The sequence below is a fragment of the Pleurodeles waltl genome, chromosome 8 (assembly GCF_031143425.1).
Source record: "Pleurodeles waltl isolate 20211129_DDA chromosome 8, aPleWal1.hap1.20221129, whole genome shotgun sequence".
NCBI classification, from domain to species: domain Eukaryota; kingdom Metazoa; phylum Chordata; class Amphibia; order Caudata; family Salamandridae; genus Pleurodeles; species Pleurodeles waltl.
Genome location: NC_090447.1, coordinates 384,765,183 through 384,783,533, shown reverse-complemented (window position 1 = coordinate 384,783,533; position 18,351 = coordinate 384,765,183).

Sequence of the window (18,351 nt, the reverse complement as noted above, 5' to 3'; positions counted from 1 at the left end):
GTTTGCAAAGGATTCTGGGTAACAGAACCTGGTCAGAGCCCCACAAGTCACCCCATCTTGGATTCCCCAGGGTTTCTAGTTTTCAAAAATACGCTGGTTTGCTCGGTTTTCCCCCGGTGCCGGCTGAGCTCGAGTCCAAAATCCACAGGTAGGGACTGTTTTCTATGAAAAAAATGTGATGTGTCCACGTTGTGTTTTGGGCCATTTCCTGTCACGGGCGCTAGGCCTACCTACACAAGTAAGGTATCATTTTTATCGGGAGACTTGGGGGAACGCTGGGTGGAAGGAAATTTGTTGCTCCTCTCAGATTCCAGAACTTTCTGTCACCGAAATGTGAGGAAAATGCTTTTTTTTAGCCAAAAATTGAGGTTTTGCAAAGGATTCTGGGTAACAGAACCTGATCAGAGCCCCACAAGTCACCCCATCATGGATTCCCCTAGGTCTCTAGTTTTCAGAAATGCACAGGTTTGGTAGGTTTCCCTAGGTGCCGGCCTGAGCTAGAGGCCAAAATCTACAGGTAGGCACTTTGCAAAAAACAGCTTTGTTTTCTTCAAAAAATCGGATGTGTCCATGTTGTGTTTTGGGGCATCTCCTGTCACGGCCGCTAGGCCCCACCCACACAAGTGAGGTATCATTTTTATCGGGAGACTTGGGGGAACGCTGGGTGGAAGAAAATTTGTGGCTCCTCTCAGATTCCAGAACTTTCTGTCACCGAAATGTGAGGAAAATGCGTTTTTTACCCAAAAATTTAGGTTTGCAAAGGATTCTGGGTAACAGAACCTGGTCAGAGCCCCACAAGTCACCCCATCTTGGATTCCCCAGGGTTTCTAGTTTTTCAAAACTGCACAGGTTTGGTAGGTTTCCCTAGGTGCCGGCTGAGCTAGAGGCCAAAATCTACAGGTTAGGCCCTTTGCAAAAAACAGCTCTGTTTTCTTTAAAAAAATGGGATGTGTCCACGTTGTGTTTTGGGGTGTTGGCTGTCGCCGCGGCCGCTAGGCCTAACCACACAAGTGAGGTATCATTTTTATCAGGACACTTGGGGGAACGCTGGGTGGAAGGAAATTTGTGGCTCCTCTCAGATTCCAGAACTTTCTGTCACCGAAATGTGAGGAAAATGCTTTTTTTTAGCCAAAAATTGAGGTTTGCAAAGGATTCTGGGTAACAGAACCTGGTCAGAGCCCCAAAAGTCACCCCATCATGGATTCCCCTAGGTCTCTAGTTTTCAGAAATGCACAGGTTTGGTAGGTTTCCCTAGGTGCCGGCTGAGCTAGAGGCCAAAATCTACAGGTAGGCACTTTGCAAAAAACAGCTTTGTTTTCTTCAAAAAATGGGATGTGTCCACGTTGTGTTTTGGGGCATCTCCTGTCACGGGCCGCTAGGCCCACCCACACAAGTGAGGTATCATTTTTATCGGGAGACTTGGGGGGAACGCTGGGTGGAAGAAAATTTGTGGCTCCTCTCAGATTCCAGAACTTTCTGTCACCGAAATGTGAGGAAAATGCGTTTTTTTTAGCCAAAAATTTAGGTTTGCAAAGGATTCTGGGTAACAGAACCTGGTCAGAGCCCCAACAAGTCACCCCATCTTGGATTCCCCAGGGTTTCTAGTTTTCAAAACTGCACAGGTTTGGTAGGTTTCCCCTAGGTGCCGGCTGAGCTAGAGGCCAAAATCTACAGGTAGGCCCTTTGCAAAAAACAGCTCTGTTTTCTTTAAAAAAATGGGATGTGTCCACGTTGTGTTTTGGGGTGTTGGCTGTCGCGGGCCGCTAGGCCTACCCACACAAGTGAGGTATCATTTTTATCGGGAGACTTGGGGGAACGCTGGGGTGGAAGGAAATTTGTGGCTCCTCTCAGATTCCAGAACTTTCTGTCACCGAAATGTGAGGAAAATGTGTTTTTCTTAGCCAAAAATTGAGGTTTGCAAAGGATTCTGGGTAACAGAACCTGGTCAGAGCCCCACAAGTCACCCCAATCCTGGATTCCCCTAGGTCTCTAGTTTTCAGAAATGCACAGGTTTGGTAGGTTTCCCTAGGTGCCGGCTGAGCTAGAGGCCAAAATCTACAGGTAGGCACTTTGCAAAAAACAGCTCTGTTTTCTTTAAAAAAATGGGATGTGTCCACGTTGTGTTTTGGGGTGTTGGCTGTCGCGGCCGCTAGGCCTACCCACACAAGTGAGGTATCATTTTTATCGGGAGACTTGGGGGAACGCTGGGTGGAAGGAAATTTGTGGCTCCTCTCAGATTCCAGAACTTTCTGTCACCAAAATGTGAGGAAAATGCGTTTTTTTAGCCAAAAATTGAGGTTTGCAAAGGATTCTGGGTAACAGAACCTGGTCAGAGCCCCACAAGTCACCCCATCTTGGATTTCCCTAGGTCTCTAGTTTTAAAAAATGCACAGGTTTGGTAGGTTTCCCTAGGTGCCGGCTGAGCTAGAGGCCAAAATCTACAGGTAGGCACTTTGCAAAAAACAGCTCTGTTTTCTTTCAAAAAATGGGATGTGTCCACGTTGTGTTTTGGGGGTGTAGACTGTCGCGGCCGCTAGGGCCTACCCACACAAGTGAGGTACCATTTTTATCGGGAGACTTGGGGGAACGCTGGGTGGAAGGAAATTTGTGGCTCCTTTCAGATTCCAGAACTTTCTATCACCGAAATGTGAGGAAAATGCGTTTTTTTTAGCCAAAATTTGAGGTTTGCAAAGGATTCTGGGTAACAGAACCTGGTCAGAACCCCACAAGTCACCCAATCTTGGATTCCCCTAGGTCTCTAGTTTTCAAAACTGCACAGGTTTGGTAGGTTTCCCTAGGTGCCGGCTAAGCTAGAGGCCAAAATCTACAAGTAGGCACTTTGCAAAAAACAGCTCTGTTTTCTTTCGAAAAATGGGATGTGTCCAAGTTGTGTTTTTGGGTGTATCCTGACGCGGCCGCTAGGCCCACCCACACAAGTGAGGTATCATTTTTATCGGGAGACTTGGGGGAACGCTGGGTGGAAGAAAATTTGTGGCACCTCTCAGATTCCAGAACTTTCTGTCATCGAAATGTGAGGAAAATGCGTTTTTTAGCCAAAAATTTAGGTTTGCAAAGGATTCTGGGTCACAGAACCTGGTCAGAGCCCCACAAGTCACCCCATCTTGGATTCCCCAGGGTTTCTAGTTTTCAAAACTGCACAGGTTTGGTAGGTTTCCCTAGGTGCCGGCTGAGCTAGAGGCCAAAATCTACAGGTAGGCCCTTTGCAAAAAACAGCTCTGTTTTCTTTAAAAAAATGGGATGTGTCCACGTTGTGTTTTGGGGTGTTGGCTGTCGCGGCCGCTAGGCCTACCCACACAAGTGAGGTATCATTTTTATCGGGAGACTTGGGGGAACGCTGGGTGGAAGGAAATTTGTGGCTCCTCTCAGATTCCAGAACTTTCTGTCACCAAAATGTGAGGAAAATGCGTTTTTTAGCCAAAAATTGAGGTTTGCAAAGGATACTGGGTAACAGAACCTGGTCAGAGCCCCACAAGTCACCCCATCTTGGATTTCCCTAGGTCTCTAGTTTTAAAAAATGCACAGGTTTGGTAGGTTTCCCAAGGTGCCGGCTGAGCTAGAGGCCAAAATCTACAGGTAGGCACTTTGCAAAAAACAGCTCTGTTTTCTTTCAAAAAATGGGATGTGTCCACGTTGTGTTTTGGGGTGCTGACTGTCGTGGCCGCTAGGCATACCCACACATGTGAGGTACCATTTTTATCGGGAGACTTGGGGGAACGCTGGGTGGAAGGAAATTTGTGGCTCCTTTCAGATTCCAGAACTTTCTATCACCGAAATGTGAGGAAAATGCGTTTTTTTTTAGCCAAAATTTGAGGTTTGCAAAGGATTCTGGGTAACAGAACCTGGTCAGAACCCCACAAGTCACCCCATCTTGGATTCCCCTAGGTCTCTAGTTTTCAAAACTGCACAGGTTTGGTAGGTTTCCCTAGGTGCCGGCTGAGCTAGAGGCCAAAATCTACAAGTAGGCACTTTGCAAAAAACAGCTCAGTTTTCTTTCGAAAAATGGGATGTGTCCAAGTTGTGTTTTTGGGTGTATCCTGACGCGGCCGCTAGGCCCACCCACACAAGTGAGGTATCATTTTTATCGGGAGACTTGGGGGAATGCTGGGTGGAAGAAAATTTGTGGCTCCTCTCACATTCCAGTACTTTCTGTCACCGAAATGTGAGGAAAATGCGTTTTTTAGCCAAAAATTTAGGTTTGCAAAGGATTCTGGGTAACAGAACCTGGTCAGAGCCCCACAAGTCACCCCATCTTGGATTCCCCAGGGTTTCTAGTTTTCAAAAATACGCTGGTTTGCTCGGTTTTCCCCCCGGTGCCGGCTGAGCTCGAGTCCAAAATCCACAGGTAGGGACTGTTTTCTATGAAAAAATGTGATGTGTCCACGTTGTGTTTTGGGCCATTTCCTGTCACGGGCGCTAGGCCTACCTACACAAGTAAGGTATCATTTTTATCGGGAGACTTGGGGGAACGCTGGGTGGAAGGAAATTTGTTGCTCCTCTCAGATTCCAGAACTTTCTGTCACCGAAATGTGAGGAAAATGCTTTTTTTTTAGCCAAAAATTGTGGTTTGCAAAGGATTCTGGGTAACAGAACCTGATCAGAGCCCCACAAGTCACCCCATCATGGATTCCCCTAGGTCTCTAGTTTTCAGAAATGCACAGGTTTGGTAGGTTTCCCTAGGTGCCGGCTGAGCTAGAGGCCAAAATCTACAGGTAGGCACTTTGCAAAAAACAGCTTTGTTTTCTTCAAAAAATCGGATGTGTCCACGTTGTGTTTTGGGGCATCTCCTGTCACGGCCGCTAGGCCCACCCACACAAGTGAGGTATCATTTTTATCGGGAGACTTGGGGGAACGCTGGGTGGAAGAAAATTTGTGGCTCCTCTCAGATTCCAGAACTTTCTGTCACCGAAATGTGAGGAAAATTCGTTTTTTACCCAAAAATTTAGGTTTGCAAAGGATTCTGGGTAACAGAACCTGGTCAGAGCCCCACAAGTCACCCCATCTTGGATTCCCCAGGGTTTCTAGTTTTCAAAACTGCACAGGTTTGGTAGGTTTCCCTAGGTGCCGGCTGAGCTAGAGGCCAAAATCTACAGGTAGGCCCTTTGCAAAAAACAGCTCTGTTTTCTTTAAAAAAATGGGATGTGTCCACGTTGTGTTTTGGGGTGTTGGCTGTCGCGGCCGCTAGGCCTAACCACACAAGTGAGGTATCATTTTTATCGGGACACTTGGGGGAACGCTGGGTGGAAGGAAATTTGTGGCTCCTCTCAGATTCCAGAACTTTCTGTCACCGAAATGTGAGGAAAATGCTTTTTTTTAGCCAAAAATTGAGGTTTGCAAAGGATTCTGGGTAACAGAACCTGGTCAGAGCCCCAAAAGTCACCCCATCATGGATTCCCCTAGGTCTCTAGTTTTCAGAAATGCACAGGTTTGGTTGGTTTCCCTAGGTGCCGGCTGAGCTAGAGGCCAAAATCTACAGGTAGGCACTTTGCAAAAAACAGCTTTGTTTTCTTCAAAAAATGGGATGTGTCCACGTTGTGTTTTGGGGCATCTCCTGTCACGGCCGCTAGGCCCACCCACACAAGTGAGGTATCATTTTTATCGGGAGACTTGGGGGAACGCTGGGTGGAAGAAAATTTGTGGCTCCTCTCAGATTCCAGAACTTTCTGTCACCGAAATGTGAGGAAAATGCGTTTTTTAGCCAAAAATTTAGGTTTGCAAAGGATTCTGGGTAACAGAACCTGGTCAGAGCCCCACAAGTCACCCCATCTTGGATTCCCCAGGGTTTCTAGTTTTCAAAATTGCACAGGTTTGGTAGGTTTCCCTAGGTGCCGGCTGAGCTAGAGGCCAAAATCTACAGGTAGGCCCTTTGCAAAAAACAGCTCTGTTTTCTTTAAAAAAATGGGATGTGTCCACGTTGTGTTTTGGGGTGTTGGCTGTCGCGGCCGCTAGGCCTACCCACACAAGTGAGGTATCATTTTTATCGGGAGACTTGGGGGAACGCTGGGTGGAAGGAAATTTGTGGCTCCTCTCAGATTCCAGAACTTTCTGTCACCAAAATGTGAGGAAAATGCGTTTTTTAGCCAAAAATTGAGGTTTGCAAAGGATTCTGGGTAACAGAACCTGGTCAGAGCCCCACAAGTCAACCCATCTTGGATTTCCCTAGGTCTCTAGTTTTAAAAAATGCACAGGTTTGGTAGGTTTCCCTAGGTGCCGGCTGAGCTAGAGGCCAAAATCTACAGGTAGGCACTTTGCAAAAAACAGCTCTGTTTTCTTTCAAAAAATGGGATGTGTCCACGTTGTGTTTTGGGGTGTTGACTGTCGCGGCCGCTAGGCATACCCACACATGTGAGGTACCATTTTTATTGGGAGACTTGGGGGAACGCTGGGTGGAAGGAAATTTGTGGCTCCTTTCAGATTCCAGAACTTTCTATCACCGAAATGTGAGGAAAATGCGTTTTTTTTAGCCAAAATTTGAGGTTTGCAAAGGATTCTGGGTAACAGAACCTGGTCAGAACCCCACAAGTCACCCAATCTTGGATTCCCCTAGATCTCTAGTTTTCAAAACAGCACAGGTTTGGTAGGTTTCCCTAGGTGCCGGCTGAGCTAGAGGCCAAAATCTACAAGTAGGCACTTTGCAAAAAACAGCTCTGTTTTCTTTCGAAAAATGGGATGTGTCCAAGTTGTGTTTTTGGGTGTATCCTGACGCGGCTGCTAGGCCCACCCACACAAGTGAGGTATCATTTTTATCGGGAGACTTGGGGGAACGCTGGGTGGAAGAAAATTTGTGGCTCCTCTCAGATTCCAGAACTTTCTGTCACCGAAATGTGAGGAAAATGCGTTTTTTAGCCAAAAATTTAGGTTTGCAAAGGATTCTGGGTAACAGAACCTGGTCAGAGCCCCACAAGTCACCCCATCTTGGATTCCCCAGGGTTTCTAGTTTTCAAAAATACGCTGGTTTCCTCGGTTTTCCCCCGGTGCCGGCTGAGCTCGAGTCCAAAATCCACAGGTAGGGACTGTTTTCTATGAAAAAATGTGATGTGTCCACGTTGTGTTTTGGGCCATTTCCTGTCACGGGCGCTAGGCCTACCTACACAAGTAAGGTATCATTTTTATCGGGAGACTTGGGGGAACGCTGGGTGGAAGGAAATTTGTTGCTCCTCTCAGATTCCAGAACTTTCTGTCACCGAAATGTGAGGAAAATGCTTTTTTTTTAGCCAAAAATTGAGGTTTGCAAAGGATTCTGGGTAACAGAACCTGGTCAGAGCCCCACAAGTCACCCCATCATGGATTCCCCTAGGTCTCTAGTTTTCAGAAATGCACATGTTTGGTAGGTTTCCCTAGGTGCCGGCTGAGCTAGAGGCCAAAATCTACAGGTAGGCACTTTGCAAAAAACAGCTTTGTTTTCTTCAAAAAATGGGATGTGTCCACGTTGTGTTTTGGGGCATCTCCTGTCACGGCCGCTAGGCCTACCCACACAAGTGAGGTATCATTTTTATCGGGAGACTTGGGGGAATGCTGGGTGGGAGGAAATTTGTGGCTCCTCTCAGATTCTAGAATTTTCTGTCACCAAAATGTGAGGAAAACGTGTTTTTTTCTACATTTTGAGGCTTGCAAAGGATTCTGGGTAACAGAACCTGGACAGAGCCTCACAAGTCACCCCATCGTGGATTCCCCTAGGCCTCTAGTTTAAAAAAATGCACAGGTTTGGTGGGTTTCCCTAGGTGCTGGCTGAGCTAGAGGCCAAAATCTACAGGTAGGCACTTTGCAAAAAACAGCTCTGTTTTCTTTAAAAAAATGGGATGTGTCCACGTTGAGTTTTGGGGTGTCTCCTGTCGCGGCCGCTAGGCCTACCCACACAAGTGAGGTATCATTTTTATTGGGAGACTTGGGGGAACGCTGGGTGGAAGGAAATTTGTGGCTCCTCTCAGATTCCAGAACTTTCTGTCACCGAAATGTGATGAAAATGCGTTTTTTTTTGCCAAAAATTGAGGTTTGCAAAGGATTCTGGGTAACAGAACCTGGTCAGAGCCCCACAAGTCACCCCATCTTGGATTCCCCTAGGTCTCTAGTTTTAAAAAATGCACAGGTTTGGTAGGTTTCCCTAGGTGCCGGCTGAGCTAGAGGCCAAAATCTACAGGTAGGCACGTTGCAAAAAACAGCTCTGTTTTCTTTCAAAAAATGGGATGTGTCCACGTTGTGTTTTGGGGTGTTGTCTGTCGCGGCCGCTAGGCCTACCCACACAAGTGAGGTATCATTTTTATCGGGAGACTTGGGGGAACGCTGGGTGGAAGGAAATCTGTGGCTCCTTTCAGATTCCAGAACTTTCTATCACTGAAATGTGAGGAAAATGCGTTTTTTTAGCCAAAATTAGAGGTTTGCAAAGGATTCTGGGTAACAGAACCTGGTCAGAACCCCACAAGTCACCCCATCTTGGATTTCCCTAGGTCTCTAGTTTTCAAAACTGCACAGGTTTGGTAGGTTTCCCTAGGTGCCGGCTGAGCTAGAGGCCAAAATCTACAAGTAGGCACTTTGCAAAAAACAGCTCTGTTTTCTTTCAAAAAATGGGATGTGTCCACGTTGTGTTTTTGGGCGTATCCTGTCGCGGCCGCTAGGCCCACCCACACAAGTGAGGTATCATTTTTATCGGGAGACTTGGGGGAACGCTGGGTGGAAGAAAATTTGTGGCTCCTCTCAGATTCCAGAACTTTCTGTCACCAAAATGTGAGGAAAATGCATTTTTTTAGCCAAAAATTGAGGTTTGCAAAGGATTCTGGGTAACAGAACCTGGTCAGAAACCCAGAAGTCACCCCATCTTGGATTCCCCTAGGTCTCTAGTTTTCAAAAATGCACAGGTTTGGTAGGTTTCCCTAGGTGCCGGCTAAGCTAGAGGCCAAAGTCTACAGGTAGGCACATTGCAAAAAAACAGCTCTGTTTTCTTTCAAAAAATGGGATGTGTCCACGTTGTGTTTTTGGGCGTATCCTGTCGCGGCCGCTAGGCCTACCCACACAAGTGAGGTATCATTTTTATCGTGAGACTTGGGGGAACGCTGGGTGGAAGGAAATTTGTGGCTCCTCTCAGATTCCAGAACTTTCTGTCACCGAAATTTGAGGAAAATGCGTTTTTTTTGCCAAATTTTGAGTTTTGCAAAGGATTCTGGGTAACAGAACCTGGTCAGAGCCCCACAATTCACCCCATCTTGGATTCCCCAGGGTTTCTAGTTTTCAGAAATGCGCTGGTTTGCTAGGTTTTCCCCCGGTGCCGGCTGAGCTAGAGGCCAAAATCCACAGGTAGGGACTGTTTTCTATGAAAAAATGTGATGTGTCCACGTTGTGTTTTGGGCCATTTCCTGTCGCGGGCGCAAGGCCTACACACACAATTGAGGTATCATTTTTATCGGGAGACTTGGGGGAACGCTGGGTGGGAGGAAATTTGTGGCTCCTCTCAGATTCCAGAACTTTCTGTCACCGAAATGTGAGGAAAATGCGTTTTTTTAGCCAAAAATTGAGGTTTGCAAAGGATTCTGGGTAACAGAACCTGGTCAGAGCCCCACAAGTCACCCAATCCTGGATTCCCCTAGGTCTCTAAATTTCAGAAATGCACAGGTTTGGTAGGTTTCCCTAGGTGCCGGCTGAGCTAGAGGCCAAAATCTACAAGTAGGCACTTTGCAAAAAACAGCTCTGTTTTCTTTCAAAAAATGGGATGTGTCCACGTTGTGTTTTTGGGCGTATCCTGTCGCGGCCGCTAGGCCCACCCACACAAGTGAGGTATCATTTTTATCGGGAGACTTGGGGGAACGCTGGGTGGAAGAAAATTTGTGGCTCCTCTCAGATTCCAGAACTTTCTGTCACCAAAATGTGAGGAAAATGCATTTTTTTAGCCAAAAATTGAGGTTTGCAAAGGATTCTGGGTAACAGAACCTGGTCAGAACCCCAGAAGTCACCCCATCTTGGATTCCCCTAGGTCTCTAGTTTTCAAAAATGCACAGGTTTGGTAGGTTTCCCTAGGTGCCGGCTAAGCTAGAGGCCAAAGTCTACAGGTAGGCACTTTGCAAAAAACAGCTCTGTTTTCTTTAAAAAAATGGGATGTGTCCACGTTGTGTTTTGGAGCGTCTCCTGTTGCTGCCGCTAGGCCTACCCACACAAGTGAGGTATCATTTTTATCGTGAGACTTGGGGGAACGCTGGGTGGAAGGAAATTTGTGGCTCCTCTCAGATTCCAGAACTTTCTGTCACCGAAATGTGAGGAAAATGCGTTTTTTTTGCCAAATTTTGAGTTTTGCAAAGGATTCTGGGTAACAGAACCTGGTCAGAGCCCCACAATTCACCCCATCTTGGATTCCCCAGGGTTTCTAGTTTTCAGAAATGCGCTGGTTTGCTAGGTTTTCCCCCGGTGCCGGCTGAGCTAGAGGCCAAAATCCACAGGTAGGGACTGTTTTCTATGAAAAAATGTGATGTGTCCACGTTGTGTTTTGGGCCATTTCCTGTCGCGGGCGCTAGGCCTACCCACACAAGTGAGGTATCATTTTTATCTGGAGACTTGGGGGAACGCTGGGTGGAAGGAAATTTGTGGCTCCTCTCAGATTCCAGAACTTTCTGTCACCGAAATGTGAGGAAAATGCGTTTTTTTAGCCAAAATTTGAGGTTTGCAAAGGATTCTGGGTAACAGAACCTGGTCAGAGCCCCACAAGTCACCCCATCCTGGATTCCCTTAGGTCTCTAGTTTTTAGAAATGCACAGGTCTGGTAGGTTTCCCTAGGTGCCGGCTGAGCTAGAGGCCAAAATCTACAGGTAGGCACTTTGCAAAAAACAGCTCTGTTTTCTTTCAAAAAATGGGATGTGTCCACGTTGTGTTTTGGGGCATCTCCTGTCACGGCCGCTAGGCCTACCCACACAAGTGAGGTATCATTTTTATCGGGAGACTTGGGGAAATGCTGGGTGGGAGGAAATTTGTGGCTCCTCTCAGATTCTAGAACTTTCTGTCACCAAAACGTGAGGAAAACGTGTTTTTTTCTAAATTTTGAGGCTTGCAAAGGATTCTGGGTAACAGAACCTGGACAGAGCCTCACAAGTCACCCCATCTTGGATTTCCCTAGGCCTCTAGTTTTAAAAAATGCACAGGTTTGGTAGGTTTCCCTAGGTGCCGGCTGAGCTAGAGGCCAAAATCTACAGGTAGGCACTATGCAAAAAACAGCTCTGTTTTCTTTCAAAAAATGGGATGTGTCCACGTTGTGTTTTGGGGTGGTGCCTGTCGCGGCCGCTAGGCCTACCCACACAAGTGAGGTATCATTTTTATCGGGAGACTTGGGAGAATGCTGGGTGGAAGGAAATTTGTGGCTCCTTTCAGATTCCAGAACTTTCTATCACCGAAATGTGAGGAAAATGCGTTTTTTTTTGCCAAAATTAGAGGTTTGCAAAGGATTCTGGGTAACAGAACCTGGTCAGAACCCCACAAGTCACCCCATCTTGCATTCCCCTAGGCCTCTAGTTTTAAAAAATGCACAGGTTTGGTAGGTTTCCCTAGGTGCCGGCTGAGCTAGAGGCCAAAATCTACAAGTAGGCACTTTGCAAAAAACAGCTCTGTTTTCTTTCAAAAAATGGGATGTGTCCACGTTGTGTTTTTGGGCGTATCCTGTCACGGCCGCTAGGCCCACCCACAGAAGTGAGGCATCATTTTTATTGGGAGACTTGGGGGAACGCTGGGTGGAAGGAAATTTGTGGCTCCTCTCAGATTCCAGAACTTTCTGTCACCGAAATGTGAGGAAAATGCGTTTTTTTAGCCAAAAATTGAGGTTTGCAAAAGATTCTGGGTAACAGAACCTGGTCAGAGCCCCACAAGTCACCCCATCTTGGATTCCCCTAGGTCTCTAGTTTTGAAAAATGCACAGGTTTGGTAGGTTTCCTTAGGTGCCGGCTGAGCTAGAGGCCAAAATCTACAGGTATGCACGTTGCAAAAAACAGCTCTTTTTTCTTTAAAAAAAATTGGATGTGTCCACGTTGTGTTTTTGGGCGTATCCTGTCGCGGCCGCTAGGCCCACCCTGTCACGACTCACGTGCTGCTTGCGCCTGGAATTTGCAGATCTGGTGGCGTGAATCTTCAATGTTCGGCTTTGGCCCAAAAAGGGGCGACTCTTTCTGGTAGCCACGGTGCTGTAGGCAATGGAGACACCAAGAACAGACCGTGCCCTTCAGAAAGTAGCGCCAGAGGGAAAAAAACCCTTAAAAAGGGGAAAAAACCTCCAAACAGGAAGACTCCTGGAGAAAAACAAGAACAAACAAACAGGAATCCAAAAGGAGCAAAAATCAGAAAACACAGAATGCTGAATCCAAAACCAAAAGGCAAGGAAATCAGGAGCGAAGACACTAACTGAGCAGAAAGTGTTGCAGCGCAAAGAAAGAGGAAAAACACAGCCCTTATATACCAAAAAACAGGAAGTGACCCACAGGAAGTAAAAGGACACCATCTTAGATAGGGAAACAATACATAGAACAGAATAGTAGAGGAACCATAGAGAATAGGGAACAAGGAATGCTGGGAAAGCACAGGAATCTGGGAAGGAGGAAAAAACATAAAGAAAGGCACACAACAGACTGCAAAAAAGAAGAAAGGACAAAGAAACGAAGAAAAACAGGTAAGAGGGTTCAGAGACCCCTGGGACAGTGAAAGGCAGAAGGAAGAACGAGGCCCCAAGCAAATCTGGGGCCTCGAAACGCGCAGGAGAGGCTGGGGGCGCGCCGCGTCTTAATAACGCGGTGCGCGGCCCGAGCCGAACGCCCGGCAGAAGTCGAGCTCTCGGCTCGCGCCGCGCGGTGCGGCGCGACAGTAGGTCCCCCTCCCGAAGGCCCAGGTTTAAGAGGGAATAAACAGTGAAAGCGTTGAATCAGGAGAGGAGCGTGAACGGAAGAGGCATCTTCCCATGAACATTCACTGAGAGGATAACCCTTCCAATGAATCAGATACTGAAGTCGTTTATGAAAAAGACGAGAGTCACAAATTTCCTGCACTTCATATTCAGGAACATCATCCACAAGGACAGGAGGTGGACAAGGAAACTGACGTGAGTAAGGATCAGGCACATAAGGTTTAAGCTGAGAAACATGAAAAACCGGATGGATCTTCCATGTATGGGGTAAGTGAAGACGGACAGTGACAGGATTGACCAACTGGAGAATACGGAAAGGCCCATAGTAACGAGGTGTGAACTTGTTTTGAGAGAGACGTGAGGGCAAGAATTTGGAGGAGAGCCAGACTTTATCTTGCAGATGATAATTTGGATTGGTTGTACGTCTCTTGTCTGCAGCCTTCTTCATATACCTCTTGGTATGTAACAAATTAGATCGAATTAGTTTATGGAGTTGGAGAAGGCGTTTGGAGAAATAGGTAATAGCAGGTAGAGGAGAGTTGGATTGTGGAGAAGTAGGGAAAGAGGTAGGATGAAAACCATAGGAACAGAAAAAGGGAGTGACCTTGGAGGCACTATGGACTGAGTTATTGTAGGAAAATTCAGCTAAAGAGAGGTAAGTGCTCAGTTACTTTGGGTAGAATTGCAAAAGCATCGAAGATATTGCTCTAGTCCTTGGTTCAGACGCTCAGTCTGTCCGTTGGTCTGAGGATGGAACCCTGAAGACAGGGCTCTATTTATATTCAGTGTTTTACAAAAATGCTTCCAAAATCGGGAGATGTACTGAGGTCCTCTATCAGATATTATGGTATGTGGAAGTCCATGGAGACGGAAGACATGATCTATGAATATTTGACTTAGTTCTTGAGAAGTAGGCAGCCTTTTTAGGCCAGTGAAATGAGCCATCTTTGTGAAAGAATCCACTGTGACCATGATAACCCGGTTTCCTGCTGATGGTGGGAGTGAACACATAAAATCAGTAGAGATAGTATGCCATGGGGCCGATGGAACAGGCAAAGGCTGTAGTAATCCTGCCGGTCTGGTGTGAGGTATTTTGACTTGGGCGCATATGGGACAGGCCTGAACGTATTTTTCCACATCCAGTTTCCAGGTAGGCCACCAGAAAAATCGTGAAAGTAGTTCTTGTGTGGCTTTGATGCCTCTATGACCAGCTACAGGGGAATCATGGCACATTTGTAATGCTTTCTTTTGCACCTTGTTTGTAGGGAGGAATATCAGGTCTTGGTAATAAAAATATCCTTGTTTCTTGTACAATAATGGTCTTAGTTCTTCTATGTCATGGTCCGATAGATTGGCGTATTCTTGTTGTACTTCTTCCAGGAAAGACTGAGCCACTCCAATGATCTTACTGGGTTCTAGAAGATACTGGGATGAGGAAGGAGAACACTCTGGATATCGGCGAGACAGAGCATCAGCCAGAATGTTTTGAGATCCTGGAATATATGTAATATAAAAATCGTACTGACTGAAGAAAAAGGCCCAGCGGGCCTGACGACTATTCTGGCATACAAAATTTCTTAAACATTGTAAATTACGGTGGTCTGTCCTCACCTCAAATGGTTCCTTGGAACCCATCAGAAACTGTCTCCACTCAAGGCAGGCTGTTTTCAGAGCCAATAATTCCCTTTCAAGTACGGAATAATGTTGTTCAGCTGTGGAAAGGATATGAGACAAATAGAAAACAGGATGTTCAAGGCCATCATCCTCTTGTCGTTGGAGTAAGACAGCTCCGATGGCTCTCTCAGAAGCATCAGTTACTACTATAAATTGTTTGGTGGTATCTGGATGTCTTAAGATGGGGGCTTGGGTGAAGGCTCTCTTTAAGCTTTGAAAGGCTGCTTCAGCAGCCTCAGTCCAGACAAACCCCTTCTTTAAATTGTCCTTCTTTAAGGTGTGAGTTATGTGGCTATTCTGACTGGCAAAGTCTAGAATGAATTGTCGATAGAAGTTTGCTAAACCTAGGAAACATTGTGTTTCTTTTATGGTAGAAGGAGAAGGCCACTCTAGGATAGCTTGTACCTTTTCTTGATCCATAGCTATGCCGATGGGACTTAAATGATAGCCCAGATATTTGACTTCCGTCATGTCGAACTCACATTTCTCTGGTTTGCAAAATAGTTGATGATCACGAAGTCTTTGAAGAACTTGTTTCACATGGGAAGTATGGAGTTCAGGATTTCTAGAATAAATAAGAATATCATCTAGGTAGATCACGACTGTCTGATTCAGTAGGTCTGAAAACACTGAGTCCATAAATCTCTGGAAGATTGCGGGGGCGTTAGTAAGACCAAACGGCATAACCCTATATTCAAAATGGCCAAATGGGGTCCTGAATGCTGTCTTCCATTCGTCGCCTTCTCTTATGCGTAAAAGGTGGTAGGCTCCTCGTAAATCCAATTTAGTAAAACGTTGGGCCCCTCTGATTGCTTCCAGTATGTCCCTGATGAGAGGCAAAGGATAACGATCTTTAATGGTAATCTTATTCAGACCTCGAAAATCCAGGCACGGACGAAGATCCTTAGTCTTCTTGGGCACAAAAAAGAGAGGGGCCCCAGCCGGAGACGACGATGGAACAATAAGACCACTCTGTATATTTTCGTCCAGATACTCCTTTAGAACTTCCTTTTCGGGTTCCGTGAGGGAGTACATCCTCCCAAAAGGAACAATTGTGCCGGGTTCCAATGGAATTGCACAATCATATTCTCGATGTGGAGGTAGCACAGGTTTTGACGGTTTTTGGAAAACATCCTGAAACTCCAAATAGTGGTCTGGGACCCCTTGGACCGTATTAATGGACATACCAGTGGCACCTTCAGTAGCTAAGGATCTTTTCGGAGACCAATACTTGTCGGAAGTAAAACAGTTCTCATGACAAAATTGCGAAGACAAAGAGACTGTCCGGGTAACCCAATTTATATATGGGTTATGTCTGATGAACCACGGAATTCCAAGAATGATGGTATGGTTAGGGGACGTGATAAGATCGAAGGAGATGTGTTCTTGATGGTTTCCCACCTGTAGACTTATCATCAGGGTAGTGGTGTCTACAGGACCAGAGGATATCAAAGATCCATCCACAGTGTGTACCTGTTCGGGTACTTCTTTTGCTTGAGTAGGAACTAGGTTAGCAGCAGCCCACGTCTTGTCCATGTATATACCACTAGCACCACAATCTAGTAATGCCATAGTCTTTTCTTGACGACCGTCAGGAAGTTGTAACAGGACAGGAAAGATGAACAAGGCAGTTGTATTGTCATTAAAGGAGCTGATGGAAGGTATAGCTGTAGATCCCGTCCCCTCCCTTCTTACAGAGGACGGGAGGTGGCGTTTCCCGAATGCCTGGACGGACGTACTGGACAGGTACGGAGCATGTGACCAGCAGAACCACAATACAGGCACAACCCTCTCTTGCGTCTGTCTTCTCGTTCACTAGCAGAGAGCGGACCTCGGGTAGTATCCACCTGCATGGGTTCCCCTTCGATGTCTCTAGCAGGAGTGCGAGGTTCCTCGGAACGCTGCAGGTATGCACGTGAGCTACTTGGCTGGGCAAACCCTCTACTCCTTTTCTTTTCCGATCTCCGTTCCTGAAGACGATATTCGATGGACAGTGCTTGATCCATCAGGCCACGAAGATCTTCCGCTCTGGTAGAATGCACTAGTTCATCCTTTATTTCTTCTTTGAGTCCTCTACGAAATAATGTTACCAGAGTATGTTCCACCCAAGTGGTCTCTGCCGCCAGCTGACGAAAACGGGTTATATATTGCAGGACGTCTTGGGAGCCTTGTTGGATGTCGCACAAGGCTTCTTCAGCGGAGGCTTCCAATCCAGGACGGCTAAACATCTGTTTGAAGCGACTCACAAAGGCGGAATAGTCTGACAATACAGGGTCGTTGGAGGACACCATCGGGGTTGCCCAGGCCAAGGCTGGACCGGATAAGGCACTGATAAGATAACCCACCTTGGTCCTGTCGTGGGAGAATTGAGTAGGTCGGAAGGCGAAATACACCGTTAAAGCATCCAAGAACTCGCGAAGCTTGGTTGGTTCACCAGAGAAACAAGGGGTAGAAGCGGAGATTGTCGGAACATCACTGGTGCGGAGGGCCAAAGCCTGTCGTAACGCAGCATTTTCATTACGTAGTTGTTGTAATTCCTGGGCTTGTTGCTGAATCGTGGTCAACAGAGATTGCTCCGGATCTGCAGCAGCCGCCACTGTATTATCCATGGTGTTTGAGGACGTCGGAATGGTTAGGCGCTGCAATCTGTCACGACTCACGTGCTGCTTGCTCCTGGAATTTGCAGATCTGGTGGCGTGAATCTTCAATGTTCGGCTTTGGCCCAAAAAGGGGCGACTCTTTCTGGTAGCCACGGTGCTGTAGGCAATGGAGACACCAAGAACAGACCGTGCCCTTCAGAAAGTAGCGCCAGAGGGAAAAAACCCCTTAAAAAGGGGAAAAAACCTCCAAACAGGAAGACTCCTGGAGAAAAACAAGAACAAACAAACAGGAATCCAAAAGGAGCAAAAATCAGAAAACACAGAATGCTGAATCCAAAACCAAAAGGCAAGGAAATCAGGAGCGAAGACACTAACTGAGCAGAAAGTGTTGCAGCGCAAAGAAAGAGGAAAAACACAGCCCTTATATACCAAAAAACAGGAAGTGACCCACAGGAAGTAAAAGGACACCATCTTAGATAGGGAAACAATACATAGAACAGAATAGTAGAGGAACCATAGAGAATAGGGAACAAGGAATGCTGGGAAAGCACAGGAATCTGGGAAGGAGGAAAAAACATAAAGAAAGGCACACAACAGACTGCAAAAAAGAAGAAAGGACAAAGAAACGAAGAAAAACAGGTAAGAGGGTTCAGAGACCCCTGGGACAGTGAAAGGCAGAAGGAAGAACGAGGCCCCAAGCAAATCTGGGGCCTCGAAACGCGCAGGAGAGGCTGGGGGCGCGCCGCGTCTTAATAACGCGGTGCGCGGCCCGAGCCGAACGCCCGGCAGAAGTCGAGCTCTCGGCTCGCGCCGCGCGGTGCGGCGAGACACACCCACACAAGTGAGGTATCATTTTTATCGGGAGACTTGGGGGAACGCTGGGTGGAAGAAAATTTGTGGCTCCTCTCAGATTCCAGAACTTTCTGTCATCGAAATGTGAGGAAAATGCATTTTTTTAAGCCAAAAATTGAGGTTTGCAAAGGATTCTGGGTAACAGAGCCTGGTCAGAACCCCAGAAGTCACCCCATCTTGGATTCCCCTAGGTCTCTAGTTTTCAAAAATGCACAGGTTTGGTAGGTTTCCCTAGGTGCCGGCTGAGCTAGAGGCCAAAGTCTACAGGTAGGCACTTTGCAAAAAACAGCTCTGTTTTCTTTCAAAAAATGGGATGTGTCCACGTTGTGTTTTGGGGCTTCTCCTGTC